This window comes from Panthera onca, chromosome C2 (genome assembly GCF_046562875.1).
Source record: "Panthera onca isolate mPanOnc1 chromosome C2, mPanOnc1 haplotype 2, whole genome shotgun sequence".
Classification (NCBI taxonomy): Eukaryota; Metazoa; Chordata; class Mammalia; order Carnivora; family Felidae; genus Panthera; species Panthera onca.
This window is the reverse complement of record NC_138347.1, coordinates 60,961,747-60,988,242: the sequence shown is the minus strand read 5'-3', so window position 1 is coordinate 60,988,242 and position 26,496 is coordinate 60,961,747. Positions and strand designations below refer to the sequence as shown.

At 38.5% G+C, this 26,496-nt stretch overlaps 1 protein-coding gene and 1 non-coding gene across 46 annotated transcripts in view; both read left to right on the top strand.

Annotated features, from left to right (window-relative positions):
• Positions 1–26,496, top strand: part of ZBTB20 (zinc finger and BTB domain containing 20) — a 785,665-nt gene that overhangs the window by 381,341 nt on the left and 377,828 nt on the right. The window lies entirely within an intron of this gene.
• On the top strand, positions 1,873–2,026 carry LOC132684469 (small nucleolar RNA SNORA62/SNORA6 family). The gene has a single exon (XR_009612680.3). It is a non-coding gene; the product is annotated as a small nucleolar RNA SNORA62/SNORA6 family (small nucleolar RNA).

Here is a 26,496-nt window from a genome sequence, read left to right as displayed (position 1 = left end):
AGAGGGAGAGAGAGAGAGAGAGAGAGAGAGAGAGAGAGAGAGAGAATCAGTGGGGGAGGGGCGGAGATACAGAGGGAGAGAGGATCTGAAACAGGCTCTGTGATGACAGCAGAGAGCCTGATGGCAAGGCTTGAACTCACAAACTGTGAGATCATGACCTCGGCTGAAGTTGGACGCTTAACCAACTGAGCCACCCAGGTGCCCCTGTATATTGACATTTTAAATCCAAAGAGCAATTGGAACATTAAGAACAAGTGCAAAATATGAAGTCCAAAAGGTCTTTTCTATTTCCGTGTTTTTTTCATAGTATCACAAATCTATCCATCACCGCAAAATCTCAGAATCAGAATTCCCAAGAATCTTAAGTTCTTATGACTCATAAAATATCAATCATCAAGTCCTGTCAAAATTTGCCATATATGATCCAACATCAAGACTCCTAAACATCAATGTTAAGCAGGCAAGCTATGGAATCAGATGACCTGGGTTTGAATTCTGGCTTTATCACTTATTAACTGTATAACCTTGAAAAATTTGCTTAATCATCATCTTTAAAATAGAAACAATAAAGTGACTTGCCTTTTAGGATTGACATGCAGATTAAATGTGTTAATGTACATAAAGCACATAATCCAGTGCCTAGTACGTAGTAGGGGCTTAATATTATCCTTTCTTCCTTTACAGTGTCTCTAGAACTTTTCATTTCTTTTCTATCTCTACCAATGCTACCAAGGTCAGATATTTATCTCATAGTGCCTGGGTTATTGCAGTGGTTCTCCCTTTCTCTTTCTCTGTCATTATTTCTGGGCTTTCCCTGTTTCAATTTATTCTGTCTACCATTCCCAGTTACTTATACTAAAATGTCACTGTGATGATGCCAGTGCCCTACTTATAAGCCTTTAATAGACCTCTTTTGCCTATAGAATAAAGTGCATTAGTCAGCCCAATATTCAAGGACCCCTTCACATTCCAGACCTAACCTATCTTTCCAACATTATTACCTATTATAATTCCCACTAACTTGTTTATTTGTTGCTCCCAAATATGTCTTTCCATTTTCTGCTTCCATGCCTTCTCTCTTGCTCTTCACTTAACCTGAGTCTTATCACTTCCTGAATCTTACACATTTTTCTTAGTTCAAGTGTATTTTTTCACTGTAGTGAAGCTTTCCATTGTCAGCCTCGATATAAGAGGTGATTTTCTCTAAATCCCTATTCTGAATACTGAATCGCCTTGTATTGCAATTGTTTTCTGAGGTTATTTCAATAATTAGATATTAAGTATCTCAGACACAGGTCAGTGTCTCAAACATAATTTTTTCCAGTGGCATCCAAACAAACCCAAACATAAGTATACAATGAATATATGCCAAATGAATAAGAGGTCTCCATTTGGAGTTTCTTCCTTGCTCTAACCACCTTTTCTTTCCGACAAATCACTTTGAATTTTGTCCTTTATTCATAGTGTATGTCTGTGCATATTTTGAAACTTCTCCCTCCTTGCTCCCCTTCTCTGATCACTCACTTATAATGCCTTTCCGTTCCACAGCCATCATGCTATCCCCTCACCCATCGTGTTCAGTCAGGCTGCTAATAGGCTCTGGTTTTTCTGTTCTAGTTCCTTCTGTACTAACTACATCAATGCTAGGGTGATACTTGCTTATCTATAGAACAGAGATGATAGAACCTGCTCTTTTTATTTTTGGGAGTTGTCAAAAATGATAGCATATGTATATAGATATGACATTATTTAACAGTATATGACAGTATTTTATAAACTGCAAAAAGCTTTATAAACATAAGGTATAGTTTATAGTGCCTAAATATCTTCAAGTAAGCATGCATTCATGTATTAAATATGTACTTAAAATATTCTGCACATTGTTGGAGCTTGGAATTGAGGCCTCTGGCTGGCCGATGAGCTCACAAGTGTAGGCTGTGTGCTACGTGAGGGGTAAGTCTTTTACTAACACCACAAGGATCTCTGGCCCGGTGAATGGAGTTCAATAGTAATTCTTGCTACAAGTACAAAAAACAATTAAAACAATATCAACAGTAAGGTTTGATGAGCTGTATCATATTTCTTGTATCTAAGTAAGATATCCATGTCTATCTAAGGATTGTTCCTTCTGCATTCATGGATTTCCTCTTTTTCCATCTAATCCCACCCTTCTTTTGAGCAACTCACATTATGTAGCCTCAATCTATCTACAGGGCAGATGAGAGTCTTCCTTAAAAGCCCTTCACTAAAAAGACTCTATTTTAATGTTTTGTTTTGTTTTTTAATCAGCAAATAGGACTGTTCTTTAGCAGACCATCAGGAAGAACCTTAATAATTCCTAACCACCCCTGAAACAGCATGAAAAATGAATCAAGCTTATCTTACAACACAGAGATCAAGATTGTGTAAATTATCTGACCATGTGGATTTTCTTGAAATTTTTGAGCCAAAAACCTAACCAGAGGACAATATTTACGATAACACCATTCAGACGTTGGTCCACTGCCTAGATCCAATTTTTCCTTAGGTGCTATGTTTCTATTAATCAGGAGATGAATTGATGGACAGTGATGGTGGCTTAGAACTTGAAATCCTAGTTCCTAACAACCCAGTACTGCACAGAGGCATTTCAACTTTATTTTATTATTATCAAATGGAACCAGGACAGGCAGATCAGTCTTCATTCCATGGTTTCTAATGGCAGAGTGGGCCCAGAATGTTCCACAGGAGGTTCAGTGGCAGGCAGGCAATAAGGGCCAGCCAACCTTATATTGTATAGCTTACCTATGTTGGTTTTAAAAAAACAATGTGTCCATATTCTGGAAGCACATACCTTTATTGTCCCTGAATTCCTGTGGACATTATCAGTGGATTCATATTCCCATGAATTTTCTATTCCGTGAGATCTTGACCTCATGGCTCTAAGTTTTGAGATTTTGATGATAAGCAGTAGGTGTCTTCCAGACTCCTTTCTTGTTTTCCCCTTCCTTACCCCAATTCTACACATCATCCAGCTGCCACCAAAATACTCCCTTGCCTAACTGTCACTCTCTTCCAAGGGGATCTGATATACCAGAGGCAGCAAAATCTTTATTCTTTTCTACTGGCCTTTTGGCTCTTCCTGCTTGTTTGGAGTTTTGAGTTAAATTTTTCAAGTTAATATTTAACTCATGAGATAACTGTTTACAAAATTGTTGGTTGGCAATCAGGGAGTTTTTCCCCTGGATTAATATGGTTAAAGTTTAACTTAGTGGAACAGCTCATAAAAAAAATAATAAATATATGTATATAATTAAATAAAAGTATTAACTCTGGGAATTTTGCTGATATGTTTTCATGATTCAAAATGGAATATTTGTTCTAATCTAGATAAAAGAAAGACCTTGGTTACAGACCTGGCAAGCTGACTGTGGAAGAATTTAAGTAGAAAGGAACGCCAGAGTCTACTCCTGGGTTGCAAATGACATGCAAATAATGAGAACATCCCTTTTTTTTTTTCTTAAGAAAATACCCTGTATTCATATTCTTGGTAATATCACATTCAAAAGAAGTTGTTGGGAATCTCTCCAAACAGCATATTTGGCTAATTTTAGGCTTTGATAATCCCTGTGCTTTCTTGTGATATTTTGTCATATCAGTGACCTTATATGTTACAATGTTATCAAAACTTAGAGACAGATGTGTGGTGAAATGACTCTGTTCAGGTATTGCTCTTCGGCTGTATTCATAAGTCAGAAAGGGCTGTTTCTTCTCCTGAGATAAAGGCGAACTCAAGCTTCATCTGTCGATTGCTAGAGCATATATTGTGTTCTTATGAGAAATCTTCATGCTTTTGCTGGGGTTCACGGGTCCAACCTAGAATTGAAATCATATTCAAGTTATTCTGGGTTTTCATCTTTACTTCTTGCAATGTGGACCTCAAAGATCAACTGTTGGAAGAAAGTGGGTGGAACAGTTAGGTAAATCTGGTAAGACTATGAGGGGCTGCATATATGTGCATTTCAAGTTTAACATGTGCTCTGAAATTCTGTGCCATTGAAGATACTCTGTGTTTTGGCTATATGTAGAAGTCTACTTAGCTGGTTTCTACTCAAAGGATAATTGTCAGTTGTTAATAATTTTTGCTGTAAGAATAAATGAGCTTGAAGCCATTTATTTAGAAGAACCAGATTTTCTGCTCTATTCTGCATTTCAGAGTCATAAAGCCAGACATTCAAAATCTGGATATCTCACAAGCACCTTCTAAGATTGTTGTTTTGCCAAATATGCTGTGTTTATCCCAAGTCAGAAGCCACTTAAGGTAGAATTATAAGTAATAAATTTCAAATTTGAAGAGACTTAAATAGGTTTTAAGTGCCCAATAAGGTAGGAGGAAGAAGTAGAAAGAGAGGTGTCCCAGAAGCTAGCCACAGTCTCAAGTAGGAGGAATTTGTTAACCATGTTAAGTCGCTGCTGAGAAGTTGAGTAAAATGAGAATGAAAACGTGCACATTGGATTTGGCAACAGCAGACATGGTAGAGTGGGATGGAAAAAAGCCTTGTTGGATTGTGTTGAGGAAAGAATAGAAAGTGAAGATACGGTAATGGCTCATAGAGACAATTCTTTCAATAAATTTTGCCAGGAAAGGAAGACAAATGGAAAGTAACTGGAGAGAGACTTGGGATCAAGAGAGTATCAAACAAAGATATGCAAAGCATGGTGGTTTCTTGTCTTGTTTTATGCTTTGTCTTTGTTTGATTTGCTTCCCCAGTTGAAAAACAATACGAATTAGAATTGAAGCCTCAGATCTGGAGTAAGAGATGAAAAAGGCAAAACCGGCCTGGTAAAATGTGAAAGGTATTGGCTGAAAGTCAACAGATTTTGGTTTTAGGTCAAATTCTACCGGCTCCCAGTAATAAGGCCCTAAATACCATTTCTGTATCTGCCTACTTATTTATTGATAGCATGCAAAGTCCATTTATGATATTCTAGTTCCAGAAAGGAAAAAACAACAGACATATTTCCAGAAACCCTTCTTTAGTAGAAATAAAATTTATATTGTTTTTAACCACTTACAAACTCTTTATTATTTAGAAAGCTCTCACATCTTGTTAGTTAACCCTCACAAGACTGCTACAAGGTAAGTGGCTATATTGTTTTACTTAATAGATAAGGTAACCAAGACTATGAAAGATTAAGTAGCTGGCAAAATCGTACAATATGTAGATAGCAGGAGCAGGGCTGAAACTCCAAATTTTAGACTATAACTCAAAGATTCTTCCCACCTCATAGTGCTCCCTATTTCCCCTGTAGTCTTTTGTTTTGTTTTGTTTTGTTTTGTTCACCTCACTTTTCAGTGATTCCCCTTTTTTCCATTTTTGGTCCAGGTTTCTATTATTTATATTTCTTTCCATTCTACTTCTCCAGGGATTTCTGAGTATGCCCATCTCCCTAAATATCCACATTTAAAAGAATTTTTTTACTGTTTATTTATTTTTGAGAGAAAGAGAGAGCACAAGCTGGGGAGGGGCAGTGAGAGAGAGGGAGACACAGAATCTGAAGCAGGCTCCAGGCTCCGAGCCGTCAGCACAGAGCCCGACGTGGGGCTTGAACCCACAAACTATGAGGTCATGACCTTAGCCAAAGTCGGACACTTAACAGACCAAGCCACCCAGGCACCCCAATATCTGCATCTCTTCATAAAACAGAACCAAATGCATAGGGTTAGGGGGTCTGCATTAAGTGCATAGGAAGAACAATCCTACACCAAAATCCGATACTAGTCTAGTGATATTGTGTTGCCAACAGCCCATGGAAAATCAAGGCTTTGACCACAATGGCTAGTGTTAGCAGTGGAAACTCCTTCATAGTATCTTGTCATTTGGCCCTTACTAGCTTTTAAATCCAAATGGAAAGGGAAGAGCAAGAAAGTAGGAGGAGAAAATGGGAACTGAGAAGAGAAGAGATGGCACAGAGGGGTACAAGTGGTTGCTTAGTGCAGGCCCTGCAGACCAAAAATTATTGTGTTTCTAACACTATTGATTTTTTCAGCAGCTGATATTTCAATCTGGGTGCAGTGTGTCTGTGAGTCTACGCACACTGTCAAGAAGAAATATGATAGTGTCTTAAAAGATTAATAATATCGCTGGTCCTCTGGAGGCCTGTCTTAATTCACTGGCCTGTTCCCTGGCATGTACTGTAATTTATCTAGTCTGATTTGAATAGCAAATGGCAATCGGCTGCCATTAGGGAAATGGGCATCATTCTTATTGATCCAGCATGGGCTGGATTTTATTTAAGGAGAACTGCAAAATGTTATTACCTTCAGGAAGAGAAGCTGAAAAGGGAGCTTTTCCCTCGTGTATTTTGGAAATGTTCTACCTTTAAAAGGGGGAATGGATTGTGGATTTAAGAGAACAGAGAGAGATGATGATCCTATTGTGTGAACAGGGACATGTACAGGCTGTTTTCAGCATAATTGTTTACCAGCAGGAAAGAGTGCTCATGATTATGAGAAAGAGGCCATGGCCTCAGAGGTTAGAACATTGGAGAATTAGTCAGATCTGACCTGTTTCCTTGTCCAACTTTGTGAAAAGCCCCTAGTTGCTTAGAATCCACTTGTCAATCTGTAAAATGGGCTAAAAAAATCTACTGGGCACAGATAAGGTTTGCTTAGTGTTTGTCTTACATCCTGAGAGCTTGGATAAACGGTGCTATGGAATAAAACAGAAACAACAAAGAGGGTCTGTCTGACATTGGAGGGTGGGGTTTCAATATTTATTATTGTTCTTCACTTAGAACTCTTGAAGGGACAGGTTATGCGCTGAGTGATGCATGATGAACTAGCCTCATAATTCTCATTAACCATAACAGGCATCTCTCAGCTTAACACTGAATATATTGACTTTAATGTTCACCTATTAGTGGCAGATCCAAAACCGCACTCTTACCCTGTGCTACAGAATTGAGGAAAGCCGTCAGCCTTATGGTAGCAAGTGTGGGAGACAGACCCAGTCTCTTAGCCTACTCCTGACCCCCTTTGTCACAGGGGTAGTGGTTGACAGTGCCATTCCCATTAGAGCTTTGGAGATTAGCTGTGAAGGAGCACATGCACACCCACCCTGTTCCTAACCTCTTTCAGCAGCCACTGAAGGGGAAAAAGGTATGACAGAGGTGGCTAGAGGAAGTGCTCGTTGCTACTGAAATTCTTCTCCATTCCACCTCGGGTTGTTATGGAAAGAAACGATAATGTGCTACAGGAAATGGCCAAGTATAAAAGCAATAAAATAAATTGAAAATGACTTTGTTTTTTTGAGCGGCAGTAATTGCTATATGTTGTGATGTTTGCATAAGGAATTAGTTAATGTGTAGCAGAATGGCATGTGATACTTTTTATTTGCCTGATGACTATAGTCTCTGAGTGAATGACTTATTAAGGTTAATAAAGAAAAATTTGCTTGTGACTTGTAATGATCCAATTGCTAGAATTTAGCATCCCCTTATGCATTGTTGCCTAAAGGGGAGAAGGAAAAAAACCCACACACATTAATGGCCGACTGGCTATGATTTTTTATAGTGGTGTGAGAACAAACAATGTCTTCTAAATTGTTGGTCTGTCTATCTTTCTGCCTGCCTGGGCAGGAACGTTATGGCTTTCTTAATTCTCCTGTGTGATTTATCATCCTAAATTCATTGTTTTGCATAACTCTGCTCAAAATGAAGAAATGTCATTATTTTGCAGCGAAAAAGTTGTCATTTGCATAATGCCTGCCATTAATTATTGTGAGACTAATGCAGTTGTTGATATTTTTAGGGCACAGTGGTACAGCCTGCACCTTGTATAATGTCATTCTGAAAACATTGGTAGTTAATAGGTGCCACAACATTGCACAAATGGAAAAGAAGATGATGAAGAAGAAGGGGACACAATGGAACAGGCTGTGATCTTTATTTAGCTTTTTTTTTTTCCCCTGAAATGCTTGGTGAGGAAAGACTATAAAAGGAAGCGAATAGAGCAGGGAGCTGTGACATCCACGAGAACAAAGGGATTGAAAAGCAGAGGTTTTCTATTTAGGCTGAATTAGTATAACCTGGGTTCCAGCCAGTTTAATGGAGGCAGTCGTGCTCCTCTGTTTGGGCTTACCTACATAACCACAGCCCTGAACAGAATGTAGAGTTGGGCTTTTTTAAACCCAAGCTAGGACAAGGGCGTGCTCTGAAATGTGCTTATCATGTGGGAGCGTTCTCTCAGCCAGGCACTTGGCCCAAGTCAAGAGGACACACCACAGTTTCATGGAAGAGAGCTGATGACCATGCTTCTCAGGTTTTTGATACACCAGTCTGCTGCACTTCACATATGGCAGCATTGGTATCTAGAGCCCTAGCTTTCTTTTTCTGTAAAAAGCAGAAGAATGCAGTAGTAGCATGTTAGGGTGAATTTTTTTCCTACCGTTCGTTGCAATAGAACTAACTTTTGCATCTGATTCTTTAGGGCAAGAGCCTACCAAAGCTTTCTATTTCACAGGTAAATGAAAGTCAGTTATAAAAATTCGATCAGAGATGAAACTCATTACACTGAGTCTGGGAGGCATAAATATTACAAATGTACGTAACTGTTGATCTTTTTAGTCATGGGAGCTTAAAAAAAAACAGGCTCACATCAAATAGAATTTTTTTCCTAATTTCACTGTTTCATGTGTATTATAAATTTAGATCTTTCCTCTTTATCATTAAATTTAAAAGACATAAAAGAAATGGAGCCTCAAAAGTAGGTCTAGTTACTAAGACTGACCAGAGATATTTAGAAAGAAGATATTGCCCTTCAATGTTTAAAGCCTAGCAGTGTAAACTCTGCAAAATGCAATACTTTTCAGATTGTAATCCAGATTCGAATGACTATCCCTTGCCCCCAGACTGACTACTATTTGGCAACCTCCTTAAAGCCAGATGATGCATGTAAGGGGGCCACCGGGATGTGGAGGAAACCATGAGAGGCTGTCCCAGTTTGTCTTACAATAAAACCTCAGCAGAATTCAGACTGGGATCCTTTTGTAGATCTCACTTTGGATTTTAGAATTTAATCTGCATGTGTTCAGTCCTGGAATATGTAGAAAACACACATTCTGGGTTAGGAAAATTTTAATTCTCTGCAGTGACATCACCATCATAAATTACCACATTTGGGGTTGTAAAAAACAGATGAGTCCATGCGTCAATGGAGACCAGTCTCACTTTTCCCTTTCTTTTGGAGAGAAGGAAATTGTCCTAACAGCCCAAATTAATATCCTTTGACTATAATAAAATCAATACAAGTACACAATTTTAAAACATAAGAAAGAGGTCCAATATGGTGGTGGGGGAGATGGAACACGGACAGAAAATTAAACAAAGAGAATTGCACTTCCTATAGTGTACTAGTACAACACAGGTGGACTCATCCTTAATCCTCTCATGTTTGTGGCCTGGTAATGCCCAGGGTCTATCATATTCTATATATATATATATATATATATATATATATATATATATATATATATATGTAAAACTGCTATGTATAGATGTATATGAATAGCTGTTAATTAAATTAACAAGTTATGTCATGATTAGGTGACCAGCTCTTCTTGGCTAACCCAGAACTTTCCCTGTTTTAACACTGAAAGTCCTACATCCTAGGAATCTTCTCAGGTAAACCAAGGCAGTCAGTTACCCTAACCAAAAGGGACGCTCATGAGCCTATTGATTTAATAGTTGTGTTGTATATTTCATCCTATATTTGAAAAGAACCTGCTATTAGGAACTATTTTTTATAGCATCCATTTGCTAAAGCATTTTACCTAACTATAGGAGACTTGAGTAAAGAGGTGTAGAATTGCATGCATTGAGTGTCTAGCACTTTGATCAGCAATATTCTGGAAAGTAGCAGTCTCATAGTAAATAATCAGCATCAGCTCTGATCCCCTGTGTTCAGGAAATAATTTTAGAGCTCAAGTCTTCCATAGAAACAGGGTAGGAATCCATATGTTAGCTGGCATGATTTTCATCACCTAACATCTGATAATCATGTCAGACTGGTGTTCTTTAATACTCTCCGATTACTGCCAGGACTTCTAACTTCTCTATCCTTTGCTTTGGAGTTTTTCTCCTTTTACAGCCAGACATTCTGCTAAGAACTGAGGATAAAAGTTGGATAAGACAGAGTCCTTCACAAGGAGTTCTTCAATTTAACCTGTGGGGGGGCGGGGGGGGGAGAAGCTGCAGGAATGAATTTTATATAGTATATGTCTAATTGAGGCAATTTCTTTATTTGCTGAGATCAGTTAATACTATTGCAAAGCTTAAGACATAGAAGAAATAGCACTTAAAATTGTTACTGTTTCTTTCATGGATTGGTTTGTTCATTTGTTTAATAAACATTTATTGAAGCTCTACTATCTGCTCAGCAATGTTCTGAACACTGTGGATAGAAGGATGAGTCATACTTGGTAGTTTCACAAAATAAAGAGTACAAAAGGATACCCCACTTTCCCTCCAGATTGGGAATTCTTCAAGTGCAAAATGGGCACATAAGCATTCCATGCCAGTCTAAGACACCAGGACCAGGGAGAAATTCTCCCTTTGTAGATTCAAAGGAGATATTAGTTTTAATTGACTATCTAATTTCACTTTACTTTTCCCAAGAACTATATTCTAAGACCTGAGCTGTAGCATGTAGGTGGGTACCCAGATTGGCTTGTGCAGTTGACTGAAAGAACAGAGGTGTCTGGGACAATCCAGGGCAGCTACTACACCATACAGAATAAAAATTTTCTATTTAAAGTTGATATGACTGGGATGAGATTTGGAACACTTTATTCATTCAGTCATTTAATATCTATCAACCACCTATAATGTTTTAGATGTTGTTGTACTTACTGGGGATATAATGAAAAAGTAACCAAAATCCCCTATGAAACTTACTTTATAATGAAAGAAGAGAAAACCAATAATTAAGCAAAAATATATCATTTAAAATAATGACAAGATCTAGGAAGAAACCAAGGGAGGATACAGGGGTGAGAAATAGGGATAGATGATGGAGAGAGTGTCCTTTGAGGTAGGGCAGGTAGAAAAATTCTCTCTGAACAGGGGGCATTTGAACAGAGATTAAAATAATGAGAAGGAGCTAAGCATGTGGTGATCAGGAGGAAGAGGATTTGGGGCAAAGGGAATACATATTATAAAATCTGTAAGAACAACTTAAATTATCCCAGGAAGAAGAAGAAATGTGTGGCTCAAGTGGAGTAAAGCAAAAATGGTCACGTGGCTAGATATAGACCAGATCACAGAGGCCATGGTAAAGACTGACAGGAAGCTGTTAGCAGGTTTTCAAAAGGGTATATGCTCTAGTTTATAAATTAAAAGAGATCTGTGGCTACTCTGTGGAAAATAGGCTTAAAGGGTCAAAGGTAGAGGAGGAAGACTAGTCAGGGGTTATTGTGGGAGCCCAGTATGTGATGGGCAATGGCAGCAGGAAAGGAGTTCAATTCCGAATAATTTGAATGTAATTTGAAAGCAATTGCTGAGGGTCTTGATGTGGTAGAGATTAGAAGGAGATGCACCAGGTGTGGTGAGTCCCAAGTGTTTGCCCTGAGCAACTGGATGAATGGCAGTATCATGAACTCCGTGGAATTGGGAGCTATGGGAGAAATGGAAGAAAGAGCAGATTTGGGGGCAGAGATAATTATGAGTTGATTTGGGGCATGTTGACTTTGCAATTCTTACCTAAGTAAAGAAATTGAGTAGGCATTTGGATATATGACTCAGGAACGCAGAAGAAGGAATAGTGCTAGAGCTGCAAACCCTTGCTTATCTTTTTTTTTTCTTCACTTTTTTTCACTTCTACATACATAGTCTTTAGAATATAAGCTTACAGAGTACAAGGAATGGATTCTGAGGAGTTTTTGAGGTAAATATGTATCCCCTATGTTGTTTGATGATGGATATAAAGGTGCTACTTTCACTCATTTTGCTGTCTCTGGAAAGTCTCGAATGTATATATAGCAAAGAGGTCTCACCAAAAACATATGAACATGTCCTGAGGACTTACATGGTTTATGATCTCACTGAGATGTGAGACAAAGATAAATTATTGTTTCCATAAGGATATAAGACAGAGGGGAAAGCACATATTCTGTAGTTTATTAATGTAGGTGGAATGCATGTGAGTTAGAAGGGAGGTAAAACTTGAACCCAATTTTGGAAGTGGGGAGAATTTAAACAGGCAGTAAGGAGAATACACAGTATTTCAGAGAGAGAGAAGTCAGGAGAAGATGCATGAAGACATAAATTAACTATCTCTTTGGGGGAAAGCAAGGATGGAGAACAAGGACGGGCACCTGGGTGGCTCAGTTGGTTAACTGACTGACTCTTGATTTCAGCTCAGGTCATAACCTCACGGTTCGTGAGAGTGAGCCCCACATCGGGCTCTGTGCTGACATAGTGGAATGTGCTTGGGATTCTCTCTCTCCCTGTCTCTGCCCTCCCCGCTTCTAAATAAATAAATAAAAATAAAGGATGGAGAACAAGGAAACTAGCCTGGCAAGAGCAGAGTTTTTGTGCTTGTGAAGTTAGGGTAGATGAATTTATAAAGGTTGAACTTGCCCAGTAGCACACTGGTCCTCATCCCTGGGGTATTTCAGAATCACTTTTGGAGTTTAAAAATGTGGACGTCTGGATATCACTTCCGGAAATTCTGATTCTATAGGTCTTGGAAAGGCCCTGGCATTTATACTTTTCACAGGATGGTTGTTCCGGAACACATCTCCTTCCTAAAGCTTTGATTATTTCCTAGAGAAAACAGTCCTCCTGGACTCCCAGGTAGCATTGCCTCCAGATACCATTCTAGTACGGGCTCCCAAGTTAGCTCTTCTCGTTTCCGAATGTTTACTTCCCTACTTATGCAGAAATTGAAGTTTGTAACTTTCTCTTTTAGTTATGCTATAGACATAAGTTGTTTTATTTTCTCTCCTTGTTGATCTACATTACTTTTAGAGAATATTTGAAAAGTTCAAATTTAGTTTGCCGCCATTATCCAGTAGGAACCCAGAAGCCTGCAAATTCATTTCAAGAGTAACTTCCTGCCTTAGTAAATGGTTGCCACGCAACTGTAATCACTATACATCATTTTTTTTAATGTTTATTTATTTTAGAGAGAGAGAGAGAGAGAGAGAGCGTGGGGGAGGGGCAGAGAGAGATGGAGGGAGAGGATCCTAAGCAGGCTCTGCACTGACAGCAGGCAGCCCAATATGGGGCTCAAGCCCACAAACCATGAGATCATGACCTGAGCCAAATTCAGAAGCTTAACTGACTGAGCCACCCAGGTGTCCCCACTTATACATCATTTACACTTAAATTTATAATTCCATTGACTTGACACAGAAACTCGTGATGCTCCACTTTAGCTATTTCAAATTTCCATGGTGAAATCAGAAACTCAAGCTTAAAAAAGTGTGTTTTACATCTGTTGAAATCTCAAAGTTTGGATGTCAGATATTACTCGTATTATTATTTTATTTAAGAAATAGAGACTCTGTTTGCTCAGTGGTGGGGATATGTTTTTGAGATATACATGGCACAATGAAGGAGTTCCAAGGAGAAGTTCTGTTGAGACTATTCCAGGTCCAGGGCTGTTCCAGTGACCTTTGCAGCAGGGCTTCATGGAACTTCTATAGTCCTGGTATCAGATCTTGGCTTTTCTTCACATCTCCACTCAGTTCTTCTGTTGGTACTAAATGTCCTTGTCCTGTTTTATGACTTGAGATTACCTGTGACCAGTTATGACTCCTCCATTTTCTTTCTACTTTATAATCCCTTGAAGAGTAGCCTATGCCTGGTGGGTGTATGTGTGAGTAAAAGTTGCAGAAAGAGCAGTATCTCTAACAAGGAGCTGTGGGTGCAAGAAGCACCCTGATTATTACATCAAACACTGCAGGGGGAACTAGACTGCATTCAGCTGAACTCCTTGCTTGGCCAAACCTATGATGACTTTTTCCTGAATGATGGACTCTAAGTTTCATGTGTTCTCCATAGCATCAGCATATATGAGACAGATATAATATTGGGGAAATAAATAAGAGTTTGGAAATCAAAATAGGCAAAAGTGGTATGCGGGCTTAAGTAATACAACTTGATGATATGCATTACTATTATGAAGCCTAAATTGAAAGCAAAATTTATGACTTCAGGAGAGCCAGCCATAGTAGCCCTGTTCTACTTCTTAAGATTCCATATCATTAACTCACAGGCCATTGGGATTTTTTCTAAGGAGAGGCCTAAGACTAAAATCATAGACTAGTAAAAGTTTTTGTTTAAGAGGTATCTATTACAACTACCTAGTATCAAACACTTAAGATGTTTGAAAGCAATACATAGTATCTATAAAAATGGGAAAGGGAAGACTCCTAGGTACAAAAATGCCTATAGAAAGTTTAGGGAAGGAACTTATGTTTAGGGAAGGAAATTATGTGTAGATTACTATTTTAAGTAATAGTAATACTTATGGTAAATATTAAATAGTAATATTTAAGTAATATTTTGCTATATAAGTAATGGGCTTTCATTATGGAAAAGTTCAAAAGAAACAAAACTTATTTGAAATTGTTCTTCCCAGAAACAATCACTTTTTTTCCAGTCTTTTTTTCACTAGGTGTATACACATATATCATTTCTTTAAAAATATTTAACTTAGCAGGGTGCCTGGGTGGTTAAGTCATTTAAGTGTTCAACTCTTCATTTCGGCTCAGGTCATGATCTCACGGTTTCATGGGTTTGGGTCCCACATCAGGCTCTGTGCAGGCAGAGCAGAGCCTGCTTGGGATTTTCTCTCTCCCTCTCTCTCTCTGCCCCTTCCCCACTCGTCCTGTCTCTGTCTCTCTCTAAATAAATAAATAAAACAAAAAAAAAATACTTAATTTAGAAAGGTTTACTTAAATAATAGATCAACCTTTCCATATTGTTGGCTAATAAACCTTTTAATTTAACAATATTCCAAAAAAATTCTCATGTCATTAAGTAATGTTCAATATATGATTTTTAATAACTACATAATATTCCAACACATGGATGTGCAATCATTTACTTAACCATCTATTGGCAAAGTTTCCAAATTTTCACAATTATAAGTAATGCCATGATAAAAACTCTTCCTTCTAAATCTTTGTGTAGATCTTTGGTAATTTCTCCTACTTTTTAAAGTCTTTTAATATTTATTTATTTATTTTTGAGAGAGAGAAAGCGTGCACAAGTGGGGGAGGGACAGAGAGAGAGAGGGAGACACAGAATCTGAAGCAGGCTCCAGACTCTGAGCCATCAGCACAGAGCGCGACACGGGACTCGAATCCATGAACTGTAAGGTCATGACCTGAGCCCAAATCAGATGTTTAACCGACTGAGCCACCCAGACGCCCCTTTGGTTATTTCTTTTAGATAAACTGCTAAATGTGAAATTTCTGGGTCAAGTAGCATTTCATATCTTTTTAAGTTTTTGATGCATTATTTGCTAAGGTGCTCTCCAGAGAATTGTGCCAATTTTACTCTTTCTGTGGTAACATCTTAAAGTTTCCTTTTAAAAGAAACTCCATTTAAAGCTGTGCCATTACTTTTCTCAGGATCCTATCTGGTCCACCAGGTATAGCAGACTCAATTCAACTCTTAACCTCAAGGTTATATTTAGAGTTATGGAAATGCTTCTCTGGATCAGTAATGCTGCAAATGAGACAGTATAAGCAATATAATCTGACAGTGGATTAGAATGCGTTCCTGTCTTGTGCCTGCTGTGTGCAAGCATTCTGCTTTATCCTGGATAACAATCAGACAAAGGGAAAGGGGGCAGGGAGGAAGAAAGATAGAGAGAGAGAAGGAGGGAGGAAGGAAGGAAACCTCCCTCTCTTATTTGGATTGATTGGGCACTCACAATATGTTAGGCACTGAACCGAACATGCATGAGATATGAGTCCTGCCCTCTGCCTTATAATTCTGTGCACCACGATTCATAAGGCATAACATGACCATGGGCTTCTGGGCCGTATGGGGCAGGCAGACTACAGGACACCTGTGCCCCACATTTGCAGGTGGATTGTGTGAATAAGTCTTAGTATCTGTGGAGCCTGGGAGAACGTGAGGTTTGGGTGTCTGTTTCAACTCTAGAATAATACCGAAAACTCAAGGGATTCCTGCAGGGATACTTTGAGATAAGTGGTAGACTAGAAATAAGTGATGGGATGAGGAGAGAAAAAAATCTCATTCCGGCTTCTCCCACTGTGTCCCCTCCGGGAGAGCCTATGCCACTGGGAGGGGGCCAGGTTCCTCCGTGTGGTAGCTTTGAGTTCCTGAGGTTTTCAGAACTGCTCAGGGAAGGGTATGGCATGGATATAGAGACCGTTTTCTTGTGAAGACAACAGGACAATATGCAAAAATAGGCCTCTCATGAATAATCAGCAAGGCTGCTGTGGACCTGGGACATCCTGTAGTGCTGAGTACAGTGGTGCCAGTGCCGTTTGTCACACTGCAGGGAGGTGTGATGGGGGATGGGGTTGCTTGACTGAGAGTAAGAGAAGCCAGAGTTTCTATCCCACTCTCCGACAGTTTCTTGGTTAGCTCAAACTGGTGTGCGTTAGAGGCACAATTGTAACAGTGACATAAAAATTCCAAATAGCCCTTCTGAATAGATACACATTTAGAAAATGCATAATAAATGACATATAGTGAAAATGTAAACAAGCCATTTAATAACATTTTAATGCTTGATTCTGATCTCTTAATTAAAATGTGCATAAAAGAAAACAATGGTAGAACATCTGTGTGTGTTATTGGGATAGCAGGATTTATGCTGCACCCTGGGCTTTTTTGTCCGCTTCTCAGTGTGTGTGCACACATGGGAGGGTCTCCTCTTTGAGGCACAGTTCCCTGTTGGAGCCCCACGGGTTCCGTGCTCCCACCCACCATCTCTCGGCAGTGGCTCCCTCCTCTTTCTTTCCTCTTATGTTAAATACTATGGGGCTTGTCTGCTGCTGCAGTCAAACCGCTCTCAGCATTCGATCTGAAAGCCACTCTTCACCCCACCCCTATAACCTGAAACCCTGACCTAACCCTGACTCACCCTTGTTATCTCAGCAGATGTACACAGCATTACCTAATGGTTTTGGCTTCAGTGCATAATCTCAAAGAGCTCTGGGGAGAGCATGGCCCTTTGTATCTGTGACCTTACCACAGTTATTACCCAGCTGGACACTATGTGGTTTAGATGTTAAAGACAGAATTTCTACTCACCCCTGGTGGTGATTGTTTAAAAGTTGTTATTCATCTGGGGGATGGATCTCCGAGCTTCATTTGGCCTAATAGTTAAGTGAGAGTAGCCGCATCACAAAAGTCGAGGCTTACTAAGTGCTTTAAGATCCTCCAGTGAAAATGTTACACTATGAGATGCTTTCATTTCTATCATTACTTGGAACACACCTGATCACCAAAAAGTTGGCCTTTGATTAAACAAGCATAAAAAGTACCTTACTTCTTCTTTTACTCCCAAAAGAATTGTGTATCATTTATACAATGGAAAGACACAGCCAAAAGGTCTTCTTAAACATATAATAATTAATATTTAATGGCCTCCTTTATGAGGAGGACATTGCTGTGGGACTATCTCTAATCCTCACAATGTTCCTACAAAATGAGTGGTTTTATTCTTCATTCCACAGGTAATGAAACTGAGATTCAGATCCATTTAAGTGATGCGCCTAAATCTATATTGTTAATCAGTGGAAGACTTGGGATTAAAATTCAAGTCAGTTTCTCTCTCTCTATCAAGGCCATAATCCTACCATAGTATCAGGCCCTTTCAATGCTAGCTCCCATTTCCTGGAGATAGTAACTAGATCGAGTTCTGAAAGAGTTAAGTCAAATGCACCCTGTTTGTGACAAATGTCTGAAACTTGTTTTTATAACTTGGATTTAATTCACAAATAAAGAGTAATTATCAATATGTCACAGATGAAGAGCTGCATGTATGGATCAGTGCAATTTCTGTTCCTTGGCTTATGGATGCAGTATGCCCCAGGGAGTTTCACAAACCCACATGGCATCTCCTGGTGCTGGGTTCTGTGTAAGCTGAACAACGTGTAAAACTCCTGTGTGTTGGGATAACTCACAACTGGTTACTATCTGAGGAAATCTGTATGAAATTACCATAGACATGTTTTCTTTTCTGAATTTGTTCTTAACACTTCACTGGGAGTGAAATACCATTTTTTGGTACTGGCTTTGGATTTTTTGATAAGATGTTTATTTTTGGAAGTGTTGTCCCAAGAGTAGAAGAGGGGGTGCAGTTCTTTCTTCCCTTTGCTACCGTCCTTTTGCCTTCTTGTGCCTCTATATCCCACCTGATTCAATTTTATCAGTTTGACATATCTTTTGATGGAGAAGACATACAATGTTCATAGGCTAGAAGTCATTAAGACTTTAAATCACATAAGACTACCCTTGGGGTGATTTGGGGGGCCTGAATTTTACATGTTTCAGTTTTCTATTAGAGGGTTTGCACTAGAACTCACACCTGTTCCACTCCCCTTTATTTTTTTCTCAGTCTGAGAGGACCTCTGCTTTAGGCTTATTATATATCCTGAAACAGATTTATATCATGCTTAGGCTGTGGTACTGGGGTGGGGGTGGGTCATAAAGGCATTCAGATGTGTATTAAGGGAAAACATCATGATCTAGTGGGAACAACACAGGGTGTGGAGTATCATAGGAGCTCAGCTTCTTTGCTTCCTAGCTGTGTAGCTTTGAGTGAGTTATGTAGTAGTCAGGCCTCAGATGTTTTATCTGTAAAATGGACATGAACAAGAATACCTACTTTGTAGAGCTATTGTGCAGACTAAATGATATAGCACATTTATAACATTTGGAAGCAGGCCTGACTCGGGTTGAATGTTTGTTGGCTACTTACATTTCATGCAGCAAAGAAAGGGGAAAATAGGAAAAGAGTGGAAATTAGAAGGTGATAATTGGGTTTCAGGTCAGCATAGTAGAGCATTTATCTAGAGAAGGCAGAGTCCTGGGTTCTGCTTCCAGGTCTGCCGCTAGAAAGCCGTCAGACCTTCTCTCTTAACCTCTCAGTGTCTCTGTTTCCTCATCTTAAAATGAGTAAGTCAGAATGCATGATCTCTATTTAGCTATATAGTTTCACTTTCTGAAGATTTTTCTCCTTCCCAGGGTAGTCTGTGGCTGTCACTCCTGAGTGTGTAAGTCTCAAAGGCCAACAGCCAAGTATCAAAGACAGGCCTATTGTTAACATACGCTTTTCCCTGTACAACTATGTTTACATGTACATTTATGTTCTTGGTATATTTGTCATGTGTCTGAGTATTTATGCACCTGCATGCTTGTTGAAATAAGCACACTAGCATACATTCATACATTTTTGTGGGTATGTGTGTTTATATATAACCTATATATATACAGTATGTGTGTATATATATAAATATATGTCTGTGTGTATGAGAAACAGATGCACTGTAGGCAGATAAAGCAGATAAATATAGATCCAAATAGAAGCAAAGCATATAAATATAGATGTTATATAGAGTGAAAGCAAGCAGATCAGCACCATTTCATTATTGCTTGAAGTCTTTGTAATAAAAGAGTTGAAAATCAGTAAGTGACATTGAAATTATTGATTGAATGACACTGTCAGATCAGAAGGCATGGTGTAAGGTAAGAAAATAACCTGTCTTTCAACTTTGAGGAGCAATTAGCAGGAAGATTTGTTACTTTTAATTATTTGATTTATGAAAGTTTTCAGATGGTATGTAGTGTGATGTTTTCTTAAGAGTACAGATATGTCACCTTTCCTAAAAATACTACCAGACAACAAGAAACAATACACAGGGAAAGAACACCTATTCCAGTCCTGAGAAAGGACTTGACGAAGGTGACAAGATCCCTTTTGTTTGCAGGCTGTGACTGGCAGCCCCTTCCCGTTCCTAGGTTCCTACAGACAAGTTGGTTTTATTCTACATTATTTCTCACAAGCCCTTTGAAGTCTGTAAGGAAACTCACCTAAGGGAGATATTTGAAGCACAAGGCCAAAGTCACCATTGTTGAGTTATTTTTGTGGGTACGCTTGCAATTGTGTTTAGTGAGTGTGTTGTGTGAGTAAAACTGGGCTGTCCCATCTGTTACTTTCATGTCACTGTTTTTACCAGTCAAAATAATTGTTTGTGAGTTTTTGCTTTATTTTGTTTTGTTTTAGCGGAGAGGGTATTGTGAGTTATTTTTAGCAGGTTTGAGTTAACTGTGTAATTTTTTTTTAACGTTGCAAGTTATTATCTTGGTCATGCATTTAAATACTATTTGAAAATAAGGAGGGCCTCCTATTTTCTCTCAAATCTCATCTGTTTCCTTAAACAGATCTCATCTCTTCTTCGGCTTTGTTGTTAAGACCATGCAGAGAAGCTAACATTTGAAGAAAGTCCTTGAAGTTGTGCAGATACGAATCTTGCTTTTGCCTGAGCAAAACTGTCAATGTCGTTGTTGTTTCTTTTTCTGTTGTTTAGTTTACTGTAGCTTTTCCTTATAAGGATGAGAAAAGAAGGCCAGGAAGATACTCTAGTTCTCTCCTGTTTCGTGCTTCTGCTAAGCCAGAAGTTAGTATTTCTTCCTTCCTGCTCCCAATCAAATTTAGACTTAAGGCAGACAAGGAGGAAAGGACAAAGCAAAGGATGTATTAAAAGTTGAGGAATAAATGTGTGCTGCCGAAAGAATTATTAATTCATCCTTTCAAATCTGTTTGGCTACAATTACTTTGTTGTAAAGTTCTTCACCAAACTAGGACTTTAAAAACATATTTGAAACATGTCCCCGGGGGCTTGAGAATAGTACGTCTCATACACGCACACACACACACACACACACTCTTCTTTCTTTGTTCTTTCCTTTTCTCCTGCCTTAACATATTTATTGTTTAGCTTTTGACAAGTACTGTATATAGTAAATTACCAGAAATTTTGGCAAGGGAAAAAATTATATACACACACACAAATCATATATACCCATATACACACATACACACAGTCATTAAATTGTTATGTATTAATCATCTGATTTGATATGAATTATATTTTTTAAACTATTATCTAGTTATTTAGTATAAATCTTTAAAGAGATTTTATAAACACTCAAATGTCTGATTTAAAGGTTCCCAGGAAATTGTGCATTTTCTTATCTATGACAAAAAAAAAAAAAGCATTTTCCAAATATACATTTAAAAAACAGGGATTTATTGGAACCAAGAGCAAAGCAAGAACCTGTTTCTTTTTAGGAGTCATTTACCCTTCCCACCTCCTACTTGGAGCTTGTGGTGGCTCTCATCATTGGCTTTGTGGTGTTTTACAGTGTACCTGTGGGCCTGGAAGTCAAACAGGTCCTGATCCTCACCTGCACAACTTTTTAATTGGCTGTGTCCTTAAGCAGGTTAGCTGACAACCCTGCGACTAGGTTGCTAATCTCTGAAACTTAAGCCAATCTTACTTACTTCGGGGGGGGGGGGGTTGTTGCATTAAATGGAATAATGTTAATGAAGTACATGGCATGTAATATGTGCTAAGTAAATGCTAGTTTCCTCCTGGCCTATTAATTTTAATGTGAGTCTGTGACTTCCTCCTCCTGTCCCTCGTCACCACTGTGAGCATCTTTCTGCAGCCATTAAACACCAGAGCCAATGCCAGAGAAATAGGAGCAATGGGTTTAAAAAAATTATTGATTATGCAATACCCACCCTGAAAATGGGCATATAAGGAAACCATCAAAATTCCTGCCTCCTATAATTGTAAGTTTTTCTAGTTAGCAAATAAGAGCAAAAGACTTTTCAACACAGCGTTGCCAAAATCCTATTCAGATCGATAGAACAGAATGAAATATCTATCCGAGTGATGTACATTAAACCTTTTAAAACAATAGGACACCCTTTTATTTTATTGCTCACTCATATACCAGGCTAATGTCCTTCGTCCCACAGTGGATGTTGTTCACCTCAGCTCACTGTACGTTTAGACTCCTTAATTAGCACCTACTCTTTTTTGGGAAAGGTATGTGGTCAGAATCCAATGTTGAAATTTCTGAATAGTTGCTTTATGTTTTCTCTTTTAAGGAATAGGGAGGGAAAAAATACTTCCCAATCTAAGATATTTGGAGCTATGTTTCAGCCTAGAGCTGATCGTTTTAGCTGATCGTTTGTAAACCCCATAAGAGTTAACATTTATAAAGGAAACAATGACACAATCTTAATTACAATGATTCTGGCAGCAACATTCCTGTTATCCAGGGACTCTTTTTCTCGAAAAAGTCCAAGTTTTCTTTTAACCTCCTCAGACTTCACTTTCTGTGTAGCTGCAATTTTGATATGCAACTCTTTCTGACTTTTTTTTTTTTTTTTTTGGAATTGAGAGAGTTTGGCCAGTATCATGAAGCCACATTCAGCCACTAGGATTTCTCCCGACCTGCTCCTGCTATGCCATAATTAGTCCCAAAATAATTGTGTCTGTGGAATGGAAAGAAAGAAAAGGGAAAAGAAAGGTGACCTGGTGTAGTGGAAAATGAGTGGTCTGGAGATTTCTTGTGACAGGAGGCTCCAGTCTCATCGACGATGCAGGTCTCTACAGCTATAACATCCTATGACAGACCCTACAAGTTGTCAGTGTCCTGTTGCACATTTAATTTTTTAATTTGAATATATACCAAAGATATATTTATTGTACATTGTTAAATTTAAAATTTCTCTTCCTTTATGATTTCTGAGGCTCTCAAAGCACATCAACAAAATAATGATGTTTATGAGGAAGAGTAACAAATAAAAGTTGGTTCTTCAGATGCAACGTGAGAGAAAGGAAAGCATTTGAGGTCAGGAATGGGCATGAATGAGCTAGAAACAGTTAAAAGTGACTCTAATCAAAGATCCAAAAAATAAAAGGAAGACGGGAAAGAGGAGAAACGACTAAAAATAAAAAATGAAGTATATTGGGGCGCCTGGGTGGCGCAGTCGGTTAAGCGTCCGACTTCAGCCAGGTCACGATCTCGCGGTCCGGGAGTTCGAGCCCCGCGTCAGGCTCTGGGCTGATGGCTCGGAGCCTGGAGCCTGTTTCCGATTCTGTGTCTCCCTCTCTCTCTGCCCCTCCCCCGTTCATGCTCTGTCTCTCTCTGTCCCAAAAATAAATAAAAAATGTTGAAAAAAAAAAATGAAGTATAAAATAGTTTTAAGGTGAACATTGTTACATAATGTAAGGATTCCTTATCAAAGAATCATTTCAAATCTTTCTCTATGGCATTTAAAATAAGACACGTCCTGAAACTAATATTACACTATATGTAAACTAACTGGAATTTAAGTTAAAACTTTTAAAAAAGAAAGAACGGGCTAAAAATAAATAACTAAAAATAAAATAAAGTAAGATTCCATTTATACAACATTAACCTCTTCTATGCTGTGGGGAAGTGAACTGTGAGCTTTAGACACTAGTCCCAGCTTTATCTCAAAATATATGTCAAAATATATGGTCTCTCAAACCTCAGAATCTTCATAAATGAAATAAGTGGTCCAGCAAGTTCTCATTCATATTTTAGAATCCGTGAAATGAGATGGCACATGGGATGGTCTTGTCAACATACTGCCCGAATGCTTATTTAAGGGAGTTGCTGAGTTTGAGGAGATTATATCATTGACCGAAGTTAAAAACAAAAAAAACAACAACAAAAAAAAACTTTTTGAAGGTTTTGACTGAAATGTTGCCTCATCCCAGATGGACTAGCAGGTAGCCCCGCTCTCTAAAAAGTACCGCGGCTGCCACTGCCAAACACACTTTTAGTTGAATCTTCAACTGGAATTTCTGAGAGAATGCCCATGCAACTTTTCCTCTAAAGGTCTCATTCTCCAATTAGCTGAAAGATGGCATTTCTGACTTTGTAATCCAGAATTTTTGTTCATATAAAACTCCTGTTTAACCAAGAAAATGGAATTCAATACATTCTTGGTTGCCCTGCTATTAATTTAAATTTGCATAACCTAATCAAAACTCAACCTGCCTTGCCCTTCAACAAAAAAAAAAAACAAAAAAAACAAAAAAACTATATTCTCTCCCATTACTAAATGGCTACATTCTTCTCAGTATTTTTTAAAAGATGAATTATGTTGATATCCCATGACTTTCCCTTTAGAATGTGTCCATGGAAATTAAAATGGACTTTTCTGTGCCCAAGACTGAAATGAAAAATAGTCCAAAAGGGCTGGTGGAAATGAACACAAAACTTCACTGATGCTATCAGCATTATAATTTTTGTTAAGCTTTTTTCCAATAAAATGGAACTGAAGTCAACTGTCCCCAAATAACTGCCCGATTCTTGCTCTATATCAACCTTTTGTGTCTACAGATAAATGATCGAGAAATACAGCTTAAGATTGCCTGTAAATCATTGGAATATGTTTTTCCGAGGCTTTTCTGGTTACTTTGCCCACAGTGACGTGTCTCCTATAATCATTTTACTGTTTCGACAAATACTTGCTGAGCAGAGAGAGTGCGCCAAACACCGTGCTAAGTGCTCAGCATACAACCGTGTGCACACAGCTGTCAATTAATTAAAGCATCCCTGGCAAATGGATGGAGTAGGCATCTGTTTAATATTGAATAAGCTAAATTGGGTGGAGGAGATGATTGGACGATCAGAAATGAAACCTCAGATTCTTGTTCTTTCTTTTGGATGACCTCATGTGATTTTTCCCAGTCACCATTTACAAACCCACATTCAGAAAGGAAACCAGCTCCCTGCCTTGCCCTCAAGCTGGCTGCTAATAAAGAAAATATCTGCTTATCTTCCTCACATTAGTAGTTGTTCTCAGCCATTGGAGGGCACTCAGGTACAGGAAGGTCCCATGCCTAGCAGCAGAATCAACTTCACCCTTACTTTCCAGCCTATAATTTGGGAGCTCACTGTACAGCAGGGGAAACACTGAGGACTAGGAATGTCTACCATCATCCTAATCAAAAGTTATATTTTGAGTGCTCTCCATAGGCATAATATAAGAAATTATTTAAATTTATTTTTCAAGTATTGTTCATGAGTTTAGAATCTTTTCTCGTTCTGCCCATTTCTCTTTGACATTCCTGTCTTAGGCAGTTCTGTGGAGCCAAATAATTTGTGGCATATCTTCTTCCAGAGTAAAATAGTGACCTATTCAAAGATTTCTAAATGCATCCTTTATGCAGTTTTCAAAGGAGATGGGTAGAGTGGGACATATTTCTCTTTGCCCCATGTGTCTTTCAAATAATATCAGTGACTAGGTAAACCAGTCGGACCATCGCATTGGCTATCATAGATACAGATTCCCAAATGCACAGAGAGAATCATAAATAAGTGCATACGGAGAAGTCTGACAGTTTAGTGGAATTGCTTTCAAGTCATTTGACACATTAGTACTTTCAGACATTCACCTGTCAGTGATCCTCATTAGAAATAAGATTGGAATATTGGGGTCACTAGCTCAAAGTGCTTTTTTCTGAGACCTGAACAACAACCAAAAGAGCTAGAGGGAATAAGCATGAAACTATTCTGGACATTAGAACTGTTTCTCTAAATGAGCTCTTTCTCTCTTTCCTCTGTTCCTCTTTTTTACCCTCCCCTTTCCCTCCTTTCCTTCTCCTCCCTCCCCCTCTCGTTCCTTTCTTTTGAGTGCTATGAATTCATTAGATGGCATAGTGTAAATCAATAGTAAACGCTAACCGCCTACTCTGTACTCAGTTACGCAACATCACATAACCGGTACACAGAGACAAAAAGGGAAAAAGCACACACAGCCTTTACATTCAAAAGCTCTTGCATAATTTTACTTTTCCACAGCCAAAAAGAAAAAAAAAGGAAATAACAGATGGGGAAACTTACAGTTTTTTTTCCCTTTTCTCAGACTGTTGAGGAGGGAGTTAGTTAACATCCGTGGCCATTTCTAGTTGCCCTAGGCTGCAGCAAAACATCCCATAATTGTCAGTGCCTCAAATGGCTTTAAACAGGATTTTGTGACCCACCATGATGTGGTAAATTTTCCAAGTAATATAAGACTGAAATTATTCTGAGGTGTTTAATGCTGACTTGGTTTTTACTTGTTTTGTGAAAAATCAACAACATTTAAAGTATGAAATGAATTTTAAAATAGAGGATAAGGAAGACGGCTGTGTGTGTGTGTGTGTGTGTGTGTGTGTGTGTTTGTGTGTGTTTTCATTTGAAAAGTATCCTGATGTAATATTTATGTAAAAAGCCAGTTATATAAACCCTGTCTTTCTCGTGTCTTTTACTTTGGGGGCTGTATAAAGCTCTCATGTTTTTTTCTCATGACAAACTGCATTCAAACTCCAAAGTCTTAATGAAAAAGAAAACATCTAGATGCTATAGCACACACTTAATTCAAATTCCGTATAGAATTTATCCCCTAAACAACAGTTCCACTTA